At 39.1% G+C, this 26,715-nt stretch overlaps 1 non-coding gene across 1 annotated transcript; it reads right to left on the reverse strand.

Moving 5' to 3' along the window:
• Positions 1 to 22,956: 22,956 nt before the first annotated feature.
• On the reverse strand, positions 22,957 to 23,120 carry LOC124228298 (U1 spliceosomal RNA). Its single transcript, XR_006885686.1, has one exon. It is a non-coding gene; the product is annotated as a U1 spliceosomal RNA (small nuclear RNA).
• Between the last annotated feature and the right edge of the window lie 3,595 nt (positions 23,121 to 26,715).

The following is a 26,715-nucleotide window of genomic DNA, read 5'->3' on the forward strand; positions in this document are numbered from 1 at the left end:
ATAACTCATGTTCTATAGTAACGTGTTTTAACTCACATCTATCAATGTTCTATCAATGAAATAGATTCTTATTTCTCAAGTTCACAGGCCAATCTTTCTGAACTATGCTTTTTCCTGACACTGATTTAGCTTTCCTCCCTCTTTCAGTTTTCTTGTCTCTACTTCCACCTCTAACCGCCGTCACTCTCAACCCCCTATAACTCAATTTCCAAAAACTTTCCATCTTTTTGGATCTTTATGATTTAAGTTAAATGTTTCTTCATACGTATATACTTCCTGGAATCCTCTTCTACACTTCTCCAAGATAAGTGCACACACACACACGTGCACATGTATACATATGCATATATACACACACATATATATACAAATGCATGTGCACACATGTACACACACAAACACACACATACATATATAATTCTATTGGAAACTGTATTTTAGCATGTTGCTTTATATGACTTAATTGAATTATTTATTCAATATTTAGTAAATATCTGTTATGTAAGATATTGGAATGGTAATTAACAGTGGTAAAAAAGAACTTTAGATTCTGTCCTCATAAAATATTAAGAATAGGGGATAGCTATTAAACAAATGATTACTTAGCTAAAATTGTGATAAATACTAGCAGTTAGAAGTATAAAATTCTAGTGGAGTATTAAGCATAACCCAAATGACCTGGAAATGATATTAACCCTTAGATCTAAAGGATTTCTAGGAGTTTGTTTCCTGGAGGACCGTGTTCAAAGCCCATGAAGTGTGAAGGACACCAAAACAGAGGATCCAACAGAGGAATTGAAAACAGAAGATCCCAAGCTACCTGTGTGTGTGTGTGTGTGTGTGTGTGTGTGTGTGTGTGACCACAGCACAGAGAGTGCGGTGAGGGAACTAGAAGGAAAACAGCATGGAGATGTGGAGAAGGGCAAGACCAGGGAATTCCAGGAGATATTAGATATTTCAAATTTTGTTCTAAAATAATGGGAATTCATTGGTAGATTTTTAGAAAGGCCTTTGCCATGATGAGATTGTAGACTACTCTTCAGGAGATGTGTTAGTGTTGGAGGAGAGGAAGCAGAGGTGAAAGGGGGAAATGGACATCGGAGATCCATATGTAGTGGATCAGGTAAGACCCTATCAGAGCGGTTTCCTTGGAAATATATAAAGGTTAGACTTAAAGAAAATTTGAGAGCCAACTGCACTTGGTTATTGATGTGATATGAAGACCAAGGAAAAGGACGACGTAAATAAAGGATGGCCTCTGTGTTTCTGGCATTAACGACTTGCCAAATAGTGCTACCATTTATTGAGATAATGAACAGGGCAAATGAGAGGTTTTGGGGAAAACCAGATGGATGCGGTTTCATCATGTTGAGTTTCGGGTATTATTGAGGAGTTGTTGAAGCCTCTGTATTATGAATGCAGTTATACAGAACTAGAGCTCAGAGGAAAACTTTGAATCTCAAGAGGCAAAAAAATTGTGTTGAAAAATTGAGAAAAGAACTAAAAGTCCCACTAACAATCTGTGCTAGACATTGTTAGTGCTTCCAAAATTTCCTGTGTGCGTGGAAGACCACCTTTCTCATCCTCTTTCCTTAAGGTGGTTCCATGGAAATAGTTCCTGGCAAGGTTATATCAAGAAGTGACGTGTGCCAATTCCAGGCTGAAGCAATTAAGCCCTGCTGCTCAGTTCTCCATGTCCGTTTCTCTTGTTGCAGTAATCATGAAAGGATGATTGGGATGGAAGAGCCACAGATTTGAAGCATGCCTTCTCACAGAGTCACCACCTGCAGGAAACTTGACTACAGGTTGACTGGACCTGTAGCAGATATGTTGAGCACAAGAAATAAGTTTTTGTTGTGGGTTTGGTGCCACGTATTATTATGTAAGAGCTAACCTCTCCTGACTGATACAACAATTTTGCAACAATTGGAGTTAGCTCTTCAGATACCAGGGACTTCAAAAATAGGCATTGACCCACCCTGCACTGTCAAGGGAAGGTAACGGCATTGGCATTTGTGCTGTCTTTGGTAGAAACTAGTGGAATAGCAGGTGCTACAAATGCTAGCAAGAGAGAACACATGTACCTGGTTTAGGTGACTAAAATACATTGAGCACAGATGAAACACCCAGGGAGACTCCCAGGGCTTGTCTACTTTCCACAGAAGGTGCTGTTGTCAAGCAGGATTACAATGTTTAGAAATTGTTTTCATGTAACCAAATATTTAATGTGGTAGGATCCTTGAGGAATTGAATCTGTTCACCAGCAGGAAGAAGAGTGACTTTTGAGTAAGAGAATGACTTCAAAGAATAAGATGCTCTTGTGAGAACGTCTTAGGTAGATAATTAGTTTGTGACTATATATAGATTTGAACACTCTCACTTAAATTATGTTTATAAAGCACACTTTAGCATTTTTAAAGTTTCTTTTGCCTCAATTGTACCTGCATCATCACAGAACATCCTGGGGATTTTGCCCTGAATTTCTTTTTATATTCCTAAATTGGTAAACTCTAAATTGGCAGAAAACGTGATGACCTTTTAAGGCCTTTCATTTAAAGGCTAAGAGAAGCTGAGCCCTATTCTATTTTCTTTCTTACAAAGTCGTATTATTTGCTGCTGGAGTCCTGTCTATCAGTGAGTTTTGTGTGCTATGTTACCAGGTAAATCTCATGTGAGTTTCAAAGGCAGCACAGAATCATTCCAGCCAAATGTCTTCAGCATTTTCCTGGGAACTAAGTCTTCTTCGAAGTTAATGTTTCTCTCTGGTGATCAGGACTATATGGAGAACTTAGAATGCTCCTTAGCCATCTATCCATTAACTTAGGTAAAAACTAGGCTTAGGAAATCCTTTTTCCCCTGGAGCACATTTTGAGCTTTCTAGATGTCTTCCTAGTCTAGGTCATTGCTGATGTGGATTAAGGCTGCCCCAGGTAGAGAAGTCCAAGGTGACCTGGACTACATGCCGATCTATATGACCTGGTGAATTTTTATGGTATGAATTAGGGCTGCCCCAGGGAGAGAAGCCCAGGGCATCCTCACCTACATGCCGATCTATATGACCAGATTTGTATCTAAAGTTATAGGACCGCACAATAACCAGACCCCATCTGCACTGAAATCATTTAATGATTTTTTACATCATCTTCTCTTTTTCCAGTAAAAATAAGTCACATACCCATGCCTTATAAATTTAGCCCTAACCCTCAACTCAGGGCAGCAGCAGGAGCTCTGACTGCCCATGGGTCCTGTCCCCATGCAGCAGCTCTTCACTGCCCATGGGTCCTGTCCCCATGCAGCAGCTCTTTACTGCCCATGGGTCCTGTCCCCATGCTATTCTGTAATATTCTCTAAATAAAAGAGCACTACTTCCAGACCTTGAGAGTCCAAGAAATCTTTCTTTCGACTCTTTGGCTCGCCATCCCCACATTAATTGCAAGCTAACGTTTTGCTGGTTGAGTGTTCCTTCCTTTCTTCTTTCTTCTCTCCCTTCCTATTATCCCTCACTCCCTTCCTCTCTCTCTTTCTTCCCTATTTCCCTCCTTCCTTCCACAAATACTTTTCTGAGTGGCTATCATGTGCCTGTCACTATAATATATACATAGACTGGAGAAATTTGGAAGTAAGTTGTATTAATTGCTTTCATAATTCATATATTCTAGTGAGAGAACCAGAGACCAGCCCATGAAGACACTAAAGCACAGGAAACTCAGTTGATCATGAGAGATTCCTTTTGAGGAGGTGATAATGGGCCAAAATCTGGATACTGAAATAGGTGGAGCCATGCAAAGATCTGAAGAAGATCAGATTTATCTTCCTTTAAAGGAGAAACAAAGAAAATAGGAATGTGGATGAACATTTTGCTAATTAATTTTCATCTTCTGGAAGAGATTTTATCTCCCTTAACCAATGTCAGGTTTAGGAACAAAGCAACAAGAAGGAGTAACAACAAAGGTGTGTCCTTGACATGGCAAAAGGACTTCCATTTCTGAGGCTATCACAGCAAAGGAAGATGCTAGATGGGAGGCCAGCAGTCACCAACAATTATTCATTTTTGAGAAGGAGTCTAACGATCCCTCCACATGCTTACCCAGTGACATGGCAGCCAATTTTAACTGTAGCATTTAGCTGCGAACTAACCCATATGGGCAAGGCCTGGTTAATTTGATAGGATTTCAGTGATAGCTAATGTAATTTCCCCCAAAATTTATTAAGTAAAAAAAGTAATAGTGTTTATAAGAGTGTAAAATTGGTTATTTGGTGTTGTCTCAATTCTGCCTCAGTCAATTTTCAAATTTTTTCCCTTTACAGAAAATATTTCAGAACTGCAGGCATGTATTTACATAACACATGCAAAGAAACCTTGAAAAACAACCACAACAAAATCTTAAAAGAAATTCAATAAGGTTAAAATTTCCTTACGGAAAGTGTTAAGTAGAAGTTGTAAAAACAAGTTAGACCGGAAATGCACAAATGTATCTAGGTGTCCTTGGGTATAAGAAAATGATACATTAATTCGCAAAGGTGAAGGGTGGAGTACTTCATGGAGAACGTTGGATACAGGGAACTTAGGTAACAATGAGACACAGTCAAAAGGAAGAAAGTGTCTTCTTCAGAATTCAGCGTGGGAAGATGCCAAAGAGCTAAGAGAGAAGGGTTAATATTGGAACTGCCAACGATAAAATAAGAAAGAGTGAAATGTATTCACATTGCAATATAATTCAATGAATATTTGATAGGCAAATACTAAGTTCTGGATTTCCTCTCTCTCTCTCCCTCTCTCTCTCTCTCTCTCTATTTGTTAATTTATAACTCATTTAATCTTTACAATGATCCAAAAGTGTTGGCATATTATCGCCACCATTTGAAGATGAGGAAGCTGAGTTAGAGGGATGTTAATTGATTGAAAAGGAATTAGTCGTATCCTGAAAACAAGGGTCAATAACCACGAAAGAGAAAAGGGATGAAATGGGAAGTCTCTTACATAACATCGTCAGAAGGAAATATAGGATTACATATACAATGTGTGTGGTCCTAAGACTCCAAAGAAATGGGACGCTCACTGTGGTCTAGAAAATTTAGAGGACTTTCATGGAGGAGGTGAAATTCAGGATTGCCCTCAAAGGATAGAGTGGGATTTATTAAACAGAAGAAAGAGGCAGGCTGTTGTAGCTGCAGTACCCCACGGGTGCAAGGGCTCATAGAACGCTCCATGGCTCATGACACAACCCAGACACAGTGACTGATGCACCTAGAATGAGAAGAGGAACACTAGGCCATTAAAGCCCATTGACCATTTAGCAAGATTTCTGTGCCCTCTTGGCCAGGTCTCAAGATACAAGAGCGAGTAAGAGTGTTTTGAATATAACAGGGGAATTAAGCACAATGGCTATCATAAACAGTACAAATTGTGTGTGTATGTGTGTATAATTACACATGCACTTTGTAATATGCAAATACACACATGTGTATATTAATATATTATATAATAAAATATGCACACATATTTTATTATATAATAATACATAGTAGATACATGATTCAAATATATTTCATATATGGAAACATCTTACACTGAATTTATATGTATATGTATGTGTGCATATGTATTTATATCTATGTATGTTGATATGGGTATAATAAGAGGGTGTTATTCATCCTGATGTAATCAAGAAAACTGAAATTTCTGGAGAAAAGAAAACAGTTTCAGAGAGAAGGATAAGCTGCCCCCGGAAACTTTTTATTTTGGGAAGATTCTCCTTCATATCACATAAGAGGTTATGTCTGCTTCTTGAGTAAATACTTTCTGGTTTTCTCTTGCTTGTTCATATTTTCTATCTTTCTACAGTGAAATTTGTTATCAATAAAATAAACAGGAAAATGTGTTCTTGTAAAAAATACCTTGTATAATGTCACAGCATTACAAAGAGTTTCAGCATATATGCATTTATTTAACGTGTGTAAAATTCACACCATTTGCCCCAGGAAATTCAGCCTTGGTTGTGCCATTACTGAGCTCTGTGGCTGCAGAGGGAGTGGGTGTTGGACTAAGAGGTAACTACCCAGGGCACTGAAGGAATCTGGACCAGCCGACGTGGGTCCTTCTCAGTGCAGAATCAGCTCTGCCAGCCTAGCAATCTGTGTGGGGCAGGGAGGGTTTCCCCATCCCACCCCCGCAGCCCCGTGACTCCACAGCTGCCCTTGCCGTGACAATCTGATAACCTTCTTTCTTTTCAAGTGCAAAGTAGCAGGGACAGATAGGAGAAAATGGATTCTGACAAGGCATTTTCAGGTTTTCAAAAGGCAGGTCTTCATTCCAGCCTGATGTTTCATCTGGATTTATAATCTTCCCATTATGAGAAAATCAAAAGAGGTCATTTGGAGAGGTTTTATCTTCCTCTTCTTCTGAGGAGTCCTTATGAAACATTTATGAGTTTTCTGACAATATCAAACCAAGTTTTCTTTGCATTTCTTTCCTCCCAAGCTGTGCCCTTCAGAGGTGCCGGCTCCTTCCAGTTGATAGTGAGCGCGCTCAGTGCTGTCGCCTGAGATTAACTCATGAATGGCGATGGTTTGCCTTTCTGCAAATCTCCCAACCTACACTGCTCCCAACCTTCTGAAATAGCTCATGCTAAATTAGTCAAATGGAGTGGCTTAACTTTGGATGTAATTTTCTATGGCAATTGCCTATTTTGAAAATAACCCCAAATCTGAGACAGCGTGCAAGAACTGAGACATAAACTGAGTTCTAAATTAAATTCAATTTCTTCCTAGTTACACATTCTAGGCCAGGACTCAGCTTTTCTTGGTCTGTTCATTTGTACACTCAAGGTAAGATTAAAGTTCACAGATCTCTGCTACAATATGGAAAGAAAATGCTAGCAAATGTTTTATAAATACTTTAAAAGCTACTGAAATACAAAAAAAAAGTTATCAATACTAGTAACTTAATTTTCCTTTCATTATTTATTGCATGTCAGGCCCCTTGCATCTGCAATGCTATGATTACAAAAATGAATATGATTGCAAATACTTAAGATCTTAGGAAATATAGGAATAATGAGTTAAATCTTAATGTAAGTCAGTGGTATAAATGGCAATAGAAAACTATCAACAAAGTGATGTAACAAGGATAAAAAATAATTCAAAAACTAATTAAGCATCCACTATGTGCCAGGAAATTAAAATATCATTTCATTTATTTCATATAATCATTCAGTCCAATAGCTCTTGTTATTTCTATTTTACGGATGAAGAAAATTGATGCTTAGTAAGATTAAACAACCTGCCTGAAATGTCACATGTCATAGGTATAGCAACAGAAAGTAAATAATTTATATTGAATTCCAACCCATCACACTATACTTCTTGGTTGTTTTCATCTGTTTTATATAATATGACACCATTAAAAAAAATCCCTCTCCCCTTCCGTCTCTCTCTCTCTCGATATATTAATATTATGTTAATGGAGATTGTGTGGATACGCACATAGCCTCCTTAATTAATACAAATAAAATATAGATAAAAGATCTGACTAAAGAAATATAAACTAAAAACTGAAAACAAATGTGTTCAATTCAGTTTACTTCCAGCTCCAGAATCAATCGAATGGTTTGTTAAATCACTAAAGTGGATTCTTCCAAAATTCACTTAATTACCTTTAATTACAAAATGCCTTGCATTTTACTTTACAATTTTGTGTGGGTGTTTCTTATCTTTGTAGTTGTTTCACATTCATATTAAAGTGTGGGCTTTAAAACTTTTTTGAAAGGTTTTATTCTTCCTGTTTCCTTAAGAAAAGAGATGTGTAAAACTGAAGCTATTGGAGTTCTGAACACTTTAAGTTGTTACTATAAACAACCATGAAGACGTTATGAAAGCATAGTAAGGAAATAGTACAGCAATTTAAAAGTGCTAAGTTTTGAAATGCTAAATGAGTCTTAAATGAACCCTGTTGTAGCAGATTGTCATTTCCAAAGAACAGTCTGGAATCTATTCCTCCCATGTACTATTTCACAAACTTAGCACTACTCATCCATAGGTGAAGTCCACATCCCTGTTCTTTAAGTCTGGGTGGACATTTGTCACTGACTTGGCCAAAACGGTATGGCAGAAGGGATCCGATGAGACATCCATAGCAAGGTCGAAATATGCCATTCACTTCTTCCTGGCTCTTTGGGGAAACTGTTGTCTTAAAACCTAGCCACTCTGCTGTGAGAAATCTCCAGAAGCCCTTTCTGGGGGGCTGCATGGAGAGGAAACAATGCCCTAAGCCATATTCTCCTCTGGGCTTCTAGGCAATTTGCCCAGGCTTGTGCGAGCACCACCTTGAAAGGAGATCCCTCATCCTGCAGTGCTGTGCTCTAGCTGATGCTGTGTGGGGCAGAGACAAGTTTCCCCCACCAAATGCTGCCCAAATTGCAGATTTGTAGGCAACCTACATAGTCATTGATGCCTTAAGCCACTAAATCCTGAAGTGATTGTTACATAACAACAGATAACCGATTCACACTGATACTCTATGTATAGCTGTCATGTGATCAATTTTGTTTAATTCCCTATTAACTGATTTTGTTTATAGTGCTTCACAAACTGAGGTTTGAGGCAGGGACTAGGCTTATTCCAGCGAATCCCCAGGTTCTAACGTTATTTTCAATAAATGTGTTCAAAGACTGACATACGTCCACCCTGGTCAAATTATCTACTGGGAAACATGAGTTCTGGGAAAGATAATCAGTGCCTAAATAATGAAAGGTTCAGTTGTCTACTAGATGTAGGAAAGACTTGAGGGAACTGTTGCCATTATCTAATGGTAATCTTTGAGAAATCCTACAGGGCAGGACTTTGTTTAATTAAAACTGACTTTTGTTTACCATTTAAGTAAATATATTTGATCAACCAATTTTGTTTTTCTTACAGACTTTTAAAACAATTTTATTGAGGCATAGCTGAACAAAAGCTGCACATATTTAAAATGATGTTTTATGATATGTATACCTAGAGACCATCACCACAGTCAGGATCATGTACATATCTGTCACCTCCAATGTCCTTTTGTAATTCTCCTTCCCTCCTCTCACCAGGACCCCTTCCACATGCAACCGCTGATCTGCTTCTGTCACTGTTGTAAAAACAAATGAAGCCAATTGGCATCACGAGCCTCTGGCTATAATGCATTGATTAGGACATAACACTATCTATATGGGATTCTTATCAAAAATATTTAATTGAATATAATTATAAGGAAACATTAAAAAAAATCCTTATTGTGGGATATTCTACAAGACTCTTCAAAAATACTAATATAATGAAAGACCAAAAAAGGTAAGAACACTGCTCTAAATTGAAGGAGATTAAAGATTAATGAGAACCAATTACCAAATATGATACTTGGTTGAATTTTGGATGAAAAAAATATGAATGACATTTTAGAAAATTTAGAGGCATTTGAATATGGACTATCTTTTAAGATGTCTTATTGTTTTGATGTTAAATTTCTTGTGTTTGTGAATGATTATATGAGAGAATATCCTTGCTTTTCAGTAATGCGTGATGAAATATTTAGGGATGAACGTCATGATGTCAGGAACTTCTTTTTTAATTCAAGAAAGAGAGAGAAAGCAAATGCAGCAAGATTCTAAAATTAAGTAAACTAAGTGAAGTTTCTGTGGATATTTGCTGTATTATCAAATACTCTATAGGTTAAAACATTTCCAAAAATTTGTTTTTTCAGGAGCTGTTATTTATCAGTAGTCTTAGTTGAAAGCAACTGAAACCTATTCTGGCCAATTAAAGCAGAAAGTAAACTATTAGAAATTATTGGGTAGTTCACAGAATCTCTGAGAAGGCCAGACAATTAGGTGTGGAAGCTACACCACCAGGAGCAATATCAGTGAACTGAGCCCATGTAGACGCCGTCACTGCTTCTCCTGGGCGTAGAAGGGTGGCTGACACCACAATGACAAACCCGGGATACTGCAGCTTAACCCACCATCCCTGTTAGGGGCAAAGAAGCTGCCTTTTCTCACCAGAAAATATTTCTAAGTTCTGAGTCAAGGTCCAACTCAGGTACAAATGATCGGCCAGGCCACATCATAACACCGAACCCCAGGTGCCCAGGAGGACGAGAATGTCAAAATCTGCCTTCTTGCATAATTAGAGGTGATTTCTGCCTTGTGCTAAAACTCCGAATGTATGAAATTCAATCCAGTAAGGAAGGGGGTTAGCATGCTGAACACAGGTCAAATGACAAAGATTCAAACGACAAATGTTCACCACGAATTTCAGTATGATTTAAGCTGGGAGGGATCTAACTTAAGGTGTGCTCTTTGGAGAGTAAAGGGGTAAACTGGTTCCTGAGGTTTCTATATGGTTCAGCACAGGTAACTAGGACAGGAGGCAAAATAGTGATTAAGACCTGGAAGCCTTGCAGTGAATACTGTGTGTTGGCCTGGAGAGTGCCTTAGGGACCGGTGATAAATATATACCTCAAATATCAAATACATCCACCATAGGCTGTTGTAGTTGAGTTAATCCCAACTGAGAAATCCAGTCCCCAGATTCTGGCCATCTTTACACTTGGTAGATAAGATGGACATAGATAAAACCAGGCAGATCTTCCAGAGTGTATTTTAAACCCTGTTTATACTTAATGTCCTCTCTTCATTGGAATAAACTCCCTTCCCTCTCTTCAACCAAAAAGCTGTGCCTACCTGAGGCTCCATCTTCACAAAGAGACGTATAAGCACTGGCAACTCCCATGCGGAAGGAAACCCCAAACTGGTCTCACCCAAAATGGGTCTACTTCCTGAAGCCTTCCCCGACTCCTCAAGCTAGACCTAGCTTCTCTCTCCATGCTTTTTCTCTTCATTGCTGTGTACATATCTCCTCTGATGCTGGTCTTCTAGATATGCTTTCCTCCATAAATGGTAATCTTCTTTACAAAGCAAGACATATATCCTTTTTTTTTTTTTGACTTTTTATCCCGTATTCCTATCCTGTAGAAGGCACACAATAAATGTTTGTTGTCTAAAAACAAAAACAAACAAAAAAATGGTATCTTTAACAGCATTTCCCCATACTTTTTCAAGGGTAAAAGAAATATAAAATTTTTCAAAATTGCATACAAAATCTTAGAGTTTATATTATTCTAAGAGATTTTTACTTTCACAAAGTCAACTCTAAAATTTCGTCTTCAGCTTTTTATGTACAAGTTTAGTGCTGTATATTATATGTGCCACATTTTATGTCTGAAAAACAATAAAGGCTTGCCTTTCAGGGATACAAAACTTATTGAGAAAAATATATTTGTTAAATAATGTATTTTTACTTAGCTTTTAATTAATATCAGGAACTGTTTGAAGCGATGCGCACACACGCACAAACACACTCACACATTCTCATTTTAATCCTCACAAAAACCATCTGGGGTGATACTATTATTTTAGTATTTTACTGATGAGTAAAATGAATACAATGATATGGACAACTAATAACCTAAGAATTTTAGTATCAGCACCCAAGAAATCTGGCTTCAAGCTGGAATGGAGAAAGAACATTAGGGAAAACTAAGGAAATCCGAGTAAATGCAGACTTTAGTTAGTAATAGTATATTGATATGGGCTCATGAGCTTGACATATGTACCCTGCAAGATGCGAACAACAGGAAAACTGGATATGGGCTACATGGGGACCCTCTGTGCTACCTTTGAAATATTTTCTGTAAATCTAAAACTCCTCTTAAATAAAAAGTTTGCTTAAATGAAAAAGGGGAAAAAAGCAATGAGAATAATAATTTACACAATATAATTTATGTGGTAAACAGTATCTGCACCTGTAATATATATGTAAACAAATGCACAGAAAATGACCTAGAAGTATACACACCTAAGAGTTTAACAATGCATACACGAAGTATGCACACCTGAGTTAACAATGTATATACACAAACCAAGTACACACATCTAAGAGTTTAAGGAGTTTAACTCTAAGGAGAGGAATGTATATATTTCTATAGTTTAAATGTTTTGTAGCAGGAATATTTTCCTGCATGTCACATTTATTTCTTTTTGCTAATGAAAGTAAAATAGTAAAGACAGAAGGGTCGTGTTTAAAGATGTGCAGAGAGGAGTAAGAGAACATTTCAGACAGCAAGAACACCATCAGCAGAAACTCCAAGTTTAAAATGTAACTTATCCCACTCTCCTCTAGAGAAGCAACGAGGTACAATGGAAATACGTAAATACGAAAGTTATCTTTTTTGTGCCTACAAATTACTCATATTCTATCAATGAATTCCCATCCAGCTTCCACCTCCATCAACTTTTACCATAAATTCAGGTTGCCTCACATTCGGTCTACTTAAATCAGGGATGCACCTGCTCTGTCGAAATGCTTGGGGCCAGGGGATGAAATCAAGAAGCATTAGTTACCTTGGTCAATGGCAAATAGTCTTGGATATTGAACAAACGGAAAAGCCTCTTCCGACAGTTGCCTTTTCCAGAGTCTTCAATTATATCTGAGAAGCTGCTGTAAAAACTGGCATTTGAGCAATAAGAAGTCTTTGCAATTCTCTTTCTGGGATTGGAGATTCATGAATTATGCATATCTATGCAGATTTTTTACCTGTGACAGGTGTAGTATGGGCAATTCCCCTGAAGTATTAAGAAAACCAGCTATAACACCAGTAACAGATATAAATGAGAAGTTCTCATCAGTTTCTTTAACTATTTCACACCACCATGTGGTGGAAGAATGCTGTGGTATGGAAATCAGTTATTGGTGGGAATCGTCCAGATAGCTGCCCTTGATGACAGGGTGTTTAGTGAAAAGATGGTCAGGTTGTGGCTTGTTTACTGCTTCACTTATTTATTTTTTCTGCTGAACCATACCACCTGAGCCGTGGCACGTCCCACCTGAAAAACCAGCTGGCGAGCTCTGCAGAGCATATCCTTTAGAGATGAGACGGATGTCAAAAAGGGGAGAAAAAATGATCTGTAACCAGTTTCCCTTGGGATGCAGCCGCAAGGTGTTGTAGTTTGAAATTCTTTGCGTTTCAGGCACATGGGTAGCATAACTTCCTGGTCTGAGGCCCCTCATTCTCTGTAATCACTTTGACCTGGCAAAGGTCTGAGTAAAATATAGGGAAATCAGATACTGCTTTTGGTACCCATATGACCTATGCGTGCTAAAGATTAGGAAAGTATTTTCATAGTGAATGATCTCTGGCTCAGCGAGAGAGCTCTACGTTTGGAAACTGGAAACTCCAGGTCTTGCCATGACTCTGGAATTGACGAGTCACACCCCGCCTCAGGAAAGTCACTTGACTTTTCTGGGTCTTCCTTGCCTTAGCTAAATGTAAAGCAGTATGACGATGATTTCTAAGTTGTGTTCTAATAATATAACGCCCTACCCTCAGTCTCTCCTTCGACTATCTAGTGTGGAAATGTTGACTTCCGAGGGGTGTGTGAGATTGTGAAGCAATTTGAAACGTGCTCTACTTAAACACTGCTGTATCCCACTGGTTTGCTGCACTTCTTTTCAAATAGCTATGCTCCGTAATCTATAGGGGTACTCATAATACTTCATGTGTGTGGTCTATATTGTTTCTCTCCGCTCAGGATTATTCCTTTAGTATCCCCTGTGCTATCTTGGGTCACACCCCCAGCAAAACTGGAGGAACAGCCAATGTCTTCTCCATTTCCACAAATAATCCACGTGCAGGAGGAACCACATCACGTCCTGTCGCGCAGCATCTCTCACACACTCTGTTTCCTCTTCTCTCCTTAGTCAACTTCAGTGTGCGTTTCTTTCAGGATTGCCCAAACCCTAAGGGTGTGCCATTTGACATCCTAGCTGCACAGTGCAATCTGTGCTTCCCATTCTGGCTCAGACTGCCCCTCTTGTGGATAGAGAAGCATCCTGCCTTCCTGGTCCCTCTCCAAAACAGCAACAACAAGGGCACAGTGGTTGAGTCCATATGCTCTGCTTCTGTGGCCCAGGGTTCACCAGTTTGAATCCTGGGTGCAGACCTACCCACAGTTTATCAAGCCATGCTGTGGCAGGTGTCCCACATATAAAGCAGAGGAAGATGGGCACAGATGTCAGCTCATGGCCAATCTTCCTCAGCATTAAGAGGATTGGCGGCAGATGTTAGCTCAGGGATGATCCTCCTAAAAAAAAAAAAAAAAAATTACAAAGGTCCTCTATCTTGGTGTAGTAGAGATGATCATATAAGGAGGACCAGTTATTTCCCTTGCCTACATTAGAGAATAAAATGAATCAAAGTGAATTTTAAACAAATCACAATGCAAAATGTATCAGAATGAGCTTTCAGTATTCAGGGTAGGGGAAAAACACCCTTACTTTTCTTAAAATGATCATGAAGGTCAACTGCAGATGATGAGGATAGTTGAGTTGAACTTTGAGGAAAAACCAGGGCAAGATTTGTAGCTACTATATCAATGCACATTTCACATTGATTTTTTTTCTATTTTATTTTTTATTGAGGCTATGATAGTTTACAACCTTGTGAAATTTTAGTTGCATGTTATTATTTGCTAGTCGTGTTGTATGTGCACCACTTCACCCTTTGTGCTCGCCCCCATCCCCTATTTCCCCTGGTGATCACCAATCTATTCTCTTTGTCCACCTGTTTAACTTCCACATATGAGTGGAATCATACAGAGATTGTCTTTCTCTATCTGGCTTATTTTGCTTAACATAATACCCTCAAGGTCCATCCATGTTGTTGTGAATGGAATTATTTTATCCTTTTTATGGCTGAGTAGTATTCCATTGTATGTATACACCACATCTTCTTTATCCAGTCATCAGTTGATGGACACTTAGGTTGCTTCCATGTCTTGGCTATTGTGAATAATGCTGCAATGAACATAGGGGTGCATGGGTCTCTTTGAATTGCTGATTTCAAGTTCTTGGATAGACACCCTGTAGTTGGATGGTTGGGTCATAGGGTATTTCTATTTTTAATTTTTTGAGAAATCTCCATACTGTTTTCCATAGTGGCTGCACCAGTTTGCATTCCCACCAGAGGTATATCAGGGTTCCTTTTTCTCCACAACATCTCCAACATTTGTTATTTTGTGTTGTGGTTATTTTAGCCATTATAATGGATATTAGATGATATCTTAGGGTAGTTTTGATTTGCATCTCCCTCATGATCAGTGATGATGAGCATCTTTTCACGTCCCTCTTGGCCATCCATATATCTTCTTTGGAGAAATGTCTGTTTATACCCCCTACCCATTTTCTGATCGGGTTGTTTGATTTTTTGTTGTTGAGTTGTCACGTTGATTTTTAAATATTAAATTATCAGTCAGAATCCCCAAGTAGTTTTTGTACTTCTTAAGGGCAGTGATCATGTAAGTGTGCACAAAAATGTGTTTGTTTAATAAATGAGGGAAGATCTTTGCATGAGATCCACCCTGTGTTTTTCAATAACTTTCATGGCTCATCACATCCCCAAAGGCCGTGGGAGGGAAAGAGAGCGTATTATCTTACTGTTATAGTTGAGAAAACTAAAGTTCAGAGGAATCAAGTGACTTCCCCAGTGTCACACAGCTGACACATGGCAGAGTTGTGTCTCATTGTTGCCAGCTTGAAAACAATCCCTTCTTTCAGCCTTAGAAAGGCCACTTCTGAAGGCCACAAGCTGTGAGGGTCATGGACAAGCATCAGAGGCTACTTGCTTGTGGTTGTTTATAAAGGAATCTGAAACACATATGAATGTGGCTGTGGGGACCGATTCAAACTGAGGTTTAGCAAAATGGTTTGAGCAACTTGGCTGTTGACTACGTACAAGCTGATACTTAATAGAACACACACCGACCATCCTGCTGGTGATGAATTTCAGTTTTTCTAAATGTTCTTACAACAGTATATTTAAGAGGTCTGAGATATCGCCCTGCACAGGTAAAAACAAGGCACCAGATTTCTTCCTTATGAACTTGCATTGAACTCCTGGCATGGCCTTTTATTAACCCTGGTACCTGGGCAACTGTCCCACAACAGTCTCCTCACCTTTGATTTAAGGAAAGAGAGAATTGACGTTTGATGAGAGGTGAGGTGCAGAAAAGTGAGCTTAAAGTTCAGCTTCAGATGAGATAGCAAAATAAAACACATATACAGTGTTTGTCATGTGCAAGGTACCAATCTAAGTGCTTTACAAATGTTCACTTGGGTATTCCTCTTAACTCCATAAAATTATAAAAGGATCCCCTTTACTCATGTGGAATCTGAGAAACAGGGAGAAGAGAGTTGTCCGAAGTTCAGCTAATAAGTGGCAAAGCCAAGATGTGCTCCCGGATCAGATAAGGCTGACTCCAAAATAACCAAACAGGGAAACATCTTGAGGCTTTAAACTGGAGTCCAACTTCCTGAAATTAGATGAGAGGAATAGACCAAGTCAGAGTATTTTGTTGGATTTTACCTTATTCTGTGAGAAAGCCGCTTTGGATGGGGCGAAATCTCTATGACCTCTGTTTTTGATGGTGATGGGAGGAGGGTGATCCATAGGAATGCCTTGTTTCAGCTCAACGTCTCTCATGAATTACCTGAGGTCTTGAGTGAGCTGTCCTACGTTCCCCTGACAGAACATGCCCCACACTTGATAGGCTGCTCGTGCACAGACAGGCAGTGTGCATGGCAGCAAGGCACACAGACTCTAGCTGGCTCCAACTCCTAGCTCTTCTGGATCTAGGCATGCGACTATACACATCAGTTAACTTCTGTCTATTGCAGCTTCCTCATCTGTAAATGATGGTGACAGTGTGCCAACCCTTTGAGATTATTGTAAAGATTAAATGATTTATCAAAAGAAAAGAAATATATATGTATGCACGTATGTATGTATCAAACATCTGTGGGCAGCTCCTGTGTCTTCCCTGAACCTTATCATTTCCAAGCTAAATATCCCCAGGTCCATCATGGGCCCTGATTCTAGATTGTTCAGGTTGCCAGTTGATCTCCTCTGGCCATGGTCCCGACGGCCAATGGCTCTCTTAAAGTTTAGCAGCCAGAAATGAGCAATTCATTAAGCAAACATTTATCCATCCCCCTATTCTCTGCTAGCTGTCATGTGTGATGGAGTGGTAAATAAACCTTATTCACTGCCTTTACACATGGGAATAAAGTTTTGGCAACTTTGGCTCTGAGACTGAAAGAACAGGAAAAAATGGTATTACCGCTTTAACCTCTGAGAAAGAAAATCAATGGCTTTCTTCTCGCTCAGCTACTTTCTACGATCAAAGAGTAGAAATTCTGTTCACCATCAAAATGAAGTACTTGGGATACCAATTGGTCCACATCCACTGATGGATTTCAAGAGCAAGAAAAACATTTTAAAGTTGCTTTTCCTTATGTCTCCCTTTCATGGTAATCCTCTCTTCTGAATAAATTTGTGTTTTCTCTCTTCTATAGCGTAGGTGCACTCAAGTGGATGTGGGACTCTCTGGTTTGGAAAGAGGCAATGTTTGCCTGCTCCTTAAAGCACCAAGCAGAAGGTAGGGTAGATCCTAGGAAAAGGAGACTTGGAAAATGGAATTCTACACTTTACATTCACTAGGGGGGCTGAAGTGTGATTTAGTCTTGCTCAGAGGGGTGGGAGTGCTTATGGAAGCTGGGGACAAAACCCCAACAGGTAATAAAGTGGGTTGTGCTGAGTTTACCATCTTCGTGCAAAATCCTGGACCTGGGCTGGGAAGAGCTGATAGGGAACGATGATTCCCTGATGTGGAACCATAACCAAACAAAGCAGATGACATCAACGTTTCCAGAATGGGAGACAGAGTTGATGGTGATATAATTCACAAGTCTAAAGAGGTCATGAGTAAGAATAATTTGGAATAAGAATAAGAATATATATATAAATTTTTTGGAGAAGTATTTCCCAAGTATTGAACAGAAAATACTTATCTTCCCCCCCAAAAAAACATTACTTATCTGAAATTAAATTTAATTGGGCAGCTTATATTTTTACTTGCTAAATTTGGCAATCCTAATCTCATTGGCAGTACACAAGTGTATTAAATATTGTAGATCTGGGCTCAAAAGAATGAGTAAGTGCCAAATAACAGTCTTTTCTATAAAGTGGAGTGTTAAACTGATGGAATCAGATGGACATAAACTAAGCTAAAATACCTTAAGGTATATTAGCATTTAAAGCTTTGGCTACTCTACAGATATCTAGAAAAGAGACAGACAGGCAGACACAGAATAACATAAGCCATTTTTCTGGCTTTGTTTGAGTTCTCCAAAGCATTTCCTGAGACAAGGATTTGAGACAAGTGATTTATTTAGAAGGTGAGCCTGGAAACATTGATAGGGGAGTGGTGAAGTGATACCAGGTAGAGGAGAAAGCAAGCACAGGAACTGTGCTAATGAGCAGGCTCTTGCTGGGGTGACAGAGTCAGTCTTGCTGGAATCTTTGGGAGACGGTGTAAAAGATGCCACAAAATCATCCCAGCTTGTTAGGAACAGGGGAAGGCTGTCCCAGGGCCTTGACTCTCTGGCACTTCCAGATTGCCTGGTACACCATGAGAGAAAGCCTGCAAGTGGAAGGTTATAGGTGCTTATGCTAGCACTTCATCAGAAAGTATGGGGTGATATTGCTGAAGAGATATTCATTGGGCATTAACAGCAGCTGCCACAATATGTATATCAATTAATATGTAGAAATATAGATAGAATATGCTGTAAATTTATGCCGTACATAGATATATATTTAGACCATATCTAAGTGAATTCAAGTTGTTTGCAGTCTTGGTTTGTCTTTCTACTGTTTTCAGTCTGACCACAAATCATTGCAGGAGAAGCCCTACATTTGCATGTCTCCAAGTCTCCCCTTTGGGCCTCTAGTTCTTGTAACCCTCTCCGTGGTTAGCCTCCTGAGCAGCAGACAAATCACGGTGTGGCCGTCCTGTATCTCTGCACACCAAGCCCAACTCATTCTCTCCTATTTTTCCTCTTCAGTTCTGCTGTTGCATGTCTGTTCAAACCCCCAGGAGTCCAAGTGCTTCAGTCCATTAGTTGTTAACGGGTCTCACCGGATAACTTCACTGCAGGGACGCCACAATGTGGGGAAAGTGGCTAAAATAACATCATGTGACAGACCAAAAGGGGGCTATTTTTAAATTCCAGTAAGAAATCAAGAAAATAGAAATATTAGTGATCCATCAAGAAATGGATATAATTTAAAGCCCTTGGGTTAATTTCTGCCACCAAACATTTTGTGAGTTTAAAAATTGCATCACTATAATTCAGCTGTCTGAGGAAGTCTGTAATAGGCTCTATTTATGAAAGGGGCCGAGTTGTAACCCAAAGGTAGCTGTGAAATCCCACATTGCCTTTCAAAGATGTACTTGGGGCTCCACTGGGTCACAGCCACTATAATTAGAGTTACCAAGATAGTTTTATAGAGGTGATATTTTTAATTTGAAAGAAAAACTTTTACTCCTTTAAGAAACAACAAACTGTAGAACACCAAATAAAATTGGTTCCCTTTTTGAAGCTTCTTTGCCTTGTATTCTTTGGCTGCTACCCTCAGGGGATTTTGTGCTACTTTCTGATTGGAAGGGGCTGCGGCCACGCCCAGGAACTCCTGGTGAGCAATATATGCTCACAGAGCAGGATGAGAACAAGGAGAATGCTCTGTGATTGAGCCGTGCCTGTGACCTCAACAGCTGAATGTGCTTCTGGCGACCTGTGTGGACCTGAGCATAAGTCACAGTGATGCCGCCTATTTCTCAGTTCTAGAAGCCTTATGAGGAAATGTGTGTTGATACTGAATCTTAGCTTTTCTGGCTTGACGAAAGCCTCTCTAAGGACTTGATCTAACCCTTTTCCTCTGGAGCTTCCAGTTTAAGATGACCAGATTCAGCAAATATAAATACATGATGCCTCCAATATTGGAATTTCAAATAAACAAGAATACACAGATACACACACACGTATATAATGTACACACACATTATGTATATATGTGTATGTATATTACACACACACACACACATCATACATAGATTTCTTTTTTTTTTTAGAATAAGTCTGCTCCATGAAACATTTGGAACGCTAAAAAGAAAACTTTTATCCGAAATTCATTTTTTCTCATGCTCTATATTTCCTCTTGCAACCGTATTCTAGCTCCTGCTTGCCTGCTCTGGGATAATCTTTTCAGGCCCCAGTACCCTCACCACAGTCTTGGCCAGAACGCCACTCCAAGTGAAAAGAGAACGCTGCTTTCTGACTACCCTGAGTGGGCATTCTTGAGCACGTAATCCTTTTATCCTCTCATATTCATGGGGGTCAGACCCCTGATCCCAGCACTACGTTGACCTTATTCCAGAACATTCTGAAACACCGCAAGACCCTGAGGAACAAAGTGATACAGCACGTCTCACTGATCCATTCTCCAGGCCATCACTCATGCATCACAATCAGCACATGAAGGCTTCGGCTCCCTTAGAGTCTAGCTCCTCACAGATAGCAAGGGACATTCCAAGGGCTGAGTATATATTTTCCCCAGTTCTCTTAGTAGCAAAAACATCTGCCCCAGCATAGTATGGATTCCACTACCTTTTATTAGGTTTCCAAGTATTCCTTAATACGCCACTCAAATATCTCTTTCACTGAGAACACTCTCTGAGCCCTGAGCTCTGTGTTTAGGCTCTGTCATTATCTTCCCTTCTCTGGTGTCTTTTTATTACTCCCAATTGCTCTGACTTTGTTAAGGGGGAGTCTTAATTATCATTATAATGCTCAGAGTCATTACCCTTGCCAGAAAGAATAAAAAACAATCACTTGTTCACTGCCCCCTCAGATGTCAACACTTTTTACTGTGGGGCATTATCTCAAATTATTTCCAGAAATCTTTTCCCATGGGAGACTTTGCATTTGGGGACTCATATAATTGACAGCCAGTAAATTATCCAGATCAAAGTTGGACCATAAGAACAGTGGGATTCTCCTCAGTTACAATATGTGAAACAAAATATAAAGTGTAAATAGAAAATAACGTATTTATTCTGTCATTCAAGTGTTTTGATACCTGGATGACTTGCTCTTCTCTTTTTTAAATTAATGATTGGAAATATGTAGGGGAAATATCCAAATGATTGACTAATAGTCTCACTTCACACTATGAATTCACATGGTAGTGATTAAGTATAGCTCTGAAACTGTAGAAAATGCAACGTGAAGCACAAGTTTTCATACATCTGAGGTTAAGATTCTGTGTCAAAGATGGGCAGGTTGTTGACCAAACTGATTCCCCTATATGTCAAGCACAGAGCTCGATTATATTTCCCAGGCTCCCTTGCAGTTAGGTGAGGACCTATGATGGGTCATGTGACAGACATGTCCAGAGGAATGTGGGTGATGAAGATACATTTCCAGTCCTGCTCCATAATTCCCTTCCACACTGATCTTCTGTTCTCTTTTCTCATCCACAATCTGCAGGGAGGCGTCTCTGGGAATCTTGAGGTTGGAGGAGTCGCAAGATAAACGAGACAGAGTCTCTGCTGAAGGAAAGTCTCCCAGGAGAATCTTCCGACCTGGAATACCCACCCTGGACTGTAATATCAGCATGAAAGAAACATATACCGAATAAAGGCTTTATTTTTTAAGAGCAGCTAGCTTTGAAAACTAATGGAAGACACATATTCATTCATTCAGCAAGCCTGTAAGTAGTTCCTCAAATATATGCTGAGTGTCCATCATGTGTCAGACCCTGCAAGTTGTATCCACTGGTAAATGAAACAGACATACTACTGCCTAGACGGAGCTTGCAATTTACCGAGGATAAGGGACAGCAAGGAAAAATCAAGTTAAACATGTACCTTGTAATAAATGCTATGAAGAAAACAAGTTGGGGGGATTTTCCCTGTTGCTTAATGCCAATCTATATATATGGTGGTCATGGCTGAATTCTTGGAGGAAGTGATGTGTAAGCTGAGATATGGTGGATGAGAAGGAGCTAGCCATATAGAGAGTCAGCAGGGAGAATATTAGGTGTCTGGACCACCAACAGGCATTGACGTGGTAAAGAGATCGCTGGGGAAGGAAGCCCCTATTGCTGAATCATAGTGAGAAAACTGGTTAACAGCGACCAGAAAAGTAAGCATGGTACAGGTTCTGTGGGATTCCGAATTTAGTTTAAGTGCAAACATGTTTATTTATCCATTGAAGGAACTTAAGCAAGGGATTGGCATAAAAAGATTGATATTTAAAACATAATTTAGGCTGCTGTGAATAGAATTGATTATAAGGGAGTGGAAGTGCAGAGAAAAATTAGAGGAATATTGCAGTAGTAACAGTAAAAGATAGTGATGGTGTAGACGACATGAGGTGGCAGTGAAGACAGAGGTAAGTGGACAGATTCAAGACAAAGTTTGGAAGTCTAATCAGCAGACTGAAGAAAAGATCACATATGGGAGTGTAAAAAAACAGGGGGATTAAAAATTACTTCCGGTTTTACATCCTGATCACATGTGTCAAAATTGGACGTTAAGATAGGAAGAGCTGGTATTGAGTGAAGACAAGGTTTGAAGATAAGATTATCTTAAGAGATCAGTTCTGGCCTTGCTAAGTGGAAGACGCTGGTGAGACATATCCAAGCAGTGATGTCAGTACCCACAGTGACATCAGTAGTGTCTTGGGAACGATAGGTTGAGAATCAGTGAGAAATTTAAGCAGGAGATATAAATACGGAGATTGTGAACAGAAGCATGTGTTCAAAACATGAGAAAGAATCAGGTCACCGAAGAACAGAGCACAGGAAAATGGAGGGGCCAAGAGCTGAGCCCTGGAAAAACATCAATGTAAACCAAATCCTAATGATGTACAGTATCTCCCTATTTTCACTGTTTTTCCTGTATCCTCATTATCTCAAGTCTGTGTCGAGTGTTCTTTCTTTTTTTACAAATTCTTTTTTTTTCTTTTGACCAGGGGAAAGCGTGAATGCAATCCCCTGCTGCCTCAAATTATGCAGTCGAGTTTCCCACATTTGGAGAAATCGCAGGGATCAGCTCATTCCGAGTGTAATGGAGAAGTCTCACCCTGGAAAAACCACCTTCGTGATCATGGGATCTCCCCTGCCAGGTAAGTGTGGGTCTAGTGTTCTTGATTTGTGTTCCTGTAATTAAGCATGGTTCTTTCTATAATGTCAGTATTTATACTATATTCTGAGGTCATTTTGGCTGCTTATTTTTGTTGGAGAGAACTTGCTTTATCTATCTATCCAGCAACATGTATGCTCTCTGTTACAGCACACAGTTCCAACAGGTAATAGTCATAAGGGTGGATGGATAATATCTTACAATCACACCCACATTTACAGTCCTCTCATATTATGCTCTTCTTATAAATTGAGAAATAGTGAGGAAGACTAAAACTGTAGGTACTAAACCCCAGCTATGGAGACTGGATCAATAAAAACTAATTTCTGTCCTCTGCATTCACTATGAAAACTCAATGAGAGACATTTCTGAGACTGATATGAGTAAAATGTACACAAATGCTTTTTCTGTATCTATTGAGATGGTCATGTGATTTTTACCCTTCATTCTGTTAATGTGATTTATCACATTGATTGATTTTCTTCTGTTAAACCATCTTTGCATCCCAGGAATAAATCCCATTTGGTCATAGTATATGATCGTTTTAATGTTCTGTTGAGTTTGGCTTGCTAAGATTTTGTTGAAGATTTTTTGCCTCCATATTCAGCAGGGAAATGGCCTGTAGTTTTCTTTCCTTGTGCTATCTTTGTGTCGCTATAGTGTCAGGGTGCTACTGGCCTCATAAAATAAGTTTTGAAATGTTCCCTCTTCTATGTTTCGGAAGAGTTTAAGAAGGATTGATATTAATTCTTCTATAAATACTTGGTAGAATTCACCTGTGAAGCCATCTGCTCCTGGGTTTTTCATTGTTGAGAGGTTTTTGATTATGGATCCAATCTTCTCACTTGTTATTAAATCTTTGTTATTCATTCTTCTTACTTGTCTATTCGAACTCTCTATTTCTTTTTGATTCAGACTTGGTAGGTTGTATATTTCTAGAAATTTGTCTGTTTTTTTCCTGCTGGTCCAATTTGCTGTCATATAATTTTTCGTGGTAGCCCTTTATGATCTTTGTTTTTATTTCTATGGCATTGGTTGTAATGTCTCCTCTTTCATTTCTGATTCTATTTATTTGAGCTTTCTCTCTTATATTCTTAGTTAGTCTAGCTAACAGATCTTAAAGGATATCTGCACCCTCGTGTTCATTGCAGCATTATTCACAGTAGCTAAGGTATGGAAGCAACCTAAGTATCCATCAAAAAATGAGCAGATAAAGAAAATGTGGTATATGCTTATATACAGTAGAATATTACTTAGCCTTATGACAAACAGCCATTTGTGACAACATGGATGAACCTCAAAGACATTATAGTAGGTGAAATAAGCCAGATACAGAAGGACAAATGCTACGTGATACCACTTATAAGAGGAATTTAAAATAGTTAAACTCATAGAAGCAGAGTAGAATTGTAGTTGCCAGGGACTGGAGGACGCCGGGAAACAGGAAGGTATTGTTCAAAGAGTACAAAGTTTCAGTTATGCAAGATGAATAAATCCTGGACATCGACTGAACAGCAATAGCACCTGTTGTTAATCATACTGTATTGTTTACTTAAAAATATGCCGAGAGGGTGGGTCTCATGTCGAGTAATCTTATCACACACAAAGCATAATAAATAAAGAGGGTGGGAGGAAATTTCTGGAAGGGATGGATAGGTTTGTGGCATAGACAGTGGCGATGGTTTCAGGGGTCCACGCATATCTTAAACTCATCCTGTTGTATACATTAAATATGGACAGCTCTTTAAATGCCAATCATACCTCAATAAAGTGATTTTAAAAATGTCTCTATACATGATGAAAAACAATTGTACCCAAGAAATTCTTCAGCATTATAGAGCATTTCAAATTGCTCACTTCTGTTCTCTAGTTTTAGTACGTTAAAAATGTTAGTAACATCTAGGGGAACATACTTTCTGGGTACTAATTATGCTGTTAAGGGAAAAGTGACTAGATCTGCTTTAAGGTTGAATTATTGGAATTAAAGAATTCATTAAAATCTCTACATAAGCCCTATTGGGGGAAAAATCAACTCTCTTTGTAGTTAGCTCTGTTCAAATCGTTCACTGGAGATATAAAGGAACATTACCTATTTTATGATTTCTGTTGTAAACATCACCTTTGAGTGAAATAAATGATTTCTTTAGCTTTTTTTTTTTTTTTCCTGAATGTATCTCTATCTGTCTGCCTTTCTCTCTTTGGAGGCTAGCAACAAACCATAATTTATTTCCTCTGTGGTTAATTCACAGGTACTTCCTATACAAAGCTGTGAAAATCACAGATTCCTTTAATTTAGCAGACATCTGAATGTGCCCACTCTATGCCACACCCTGTGCTAGAAGTGGGCGGTGCCTGGAAGTCACTATCTTGTCATCCAGAGAGATAAACTACAAAGTAGAGGAGGATGAGTAAGAATAACATCCTAGAGGGAGAAGGAAGTTGAGGAAGCAACCTGAGGAAGTTCAGAGTTTTGCCTGAGTGTTTTGTATGTGTATGATGTGGGGCCTGAATCCTGGGATGAGCAATGAAAAGAAATAAGGGTGAAAAGCTTTTAGCATCCAAGTCTTAATGGATTTGAGTAACATGCCAAGGTGTTTGGATTCCAAAGGGACAAATAAATCAAAGAATTTTGATTAATCCAGACACATCTTTGACCTCATTGGAGAGGTGGTATCTTATTGTAGGAGGATTGTGTCCTTTTCTGTTATATTGATCTGGGTTTGAATCCTTCACTCTCGGTTGCTGGCTGTGAGACTTTGGAGATTTTATTTAATCCTTCTGTTCCTAAGTGTTTTTTTCTTTATAAAATGAAATTAAAATGACTATCTGGTGGTGTTTTGAGGATTAATAATATAATATATATAAACATTTTGGAGTACAGTAAGTTTTGATTCATTTTGATTTTATGTTTAGCACAATATTCTAGCCTATTGTGGTGGCTAATTTTACCTGTCAATTTGGGCCATGGAGTGCCTAGACATTTGGTCAAACATTATTCTAGGTGTGTCTGTGAGGCTGTTTTGGATGAGATTAACATTTAAATTGGTGGACTGAAAAGAAAATTGCCCTCCCTAATGTGGGTGGGCTTCATTCAATCAATCGAAGATCTGCACAAAGCAAGAAGGCTGAAAGAGAGGGACGCCTCTCTGCCTGACTGTCTTTCAGGTGGGACACCCATCTTCTCCTTTGGACTTGGATTCAGGCTGGAACCTACTCCACTGGCTCTCCTCCTTCTCAGGCTCTCAGACTCGGACTGGAACTACACCATGGGCCCTCCTGGGTCTCCAGCTTGTGGGCTGCAGATCTTGGGGCTTCTCAGCCCCCAAAATCACATGAACCGATTCCTTATAAGAATTTTTTTTTCTCTTTATCTCTTTCTCTCCTATTGGCTCTGTTTTTTCTGAATAATTCTGACCAATATACCCACTAAGTACATAAGAAATGTCTCTGTGTCTTCGCATGGGTTCTCTCTGAACAAAGTGTATGCAAGCACATGCACGCAGGTAGTTTATTTTAGACGGTAATTCCACGGAATAAAAGTGGGTGGTCTTGGAATTATGAAAGAAGATTGGCAGAGAAACCAAGG

This window comes from Equus quagga, chromosome 16 (genome assembly GCF_021613505.1).
Source record: "Equus quagga isolate Etosha38 chromosome 16, UCLA_HA_Equagga_1.0, whole genome shotgun sequence".
NCBI lineage: Eukaryota > Metazoa > Chordata > Mammalia > Perissodactyla > Equidae > Equus > Equus quagga.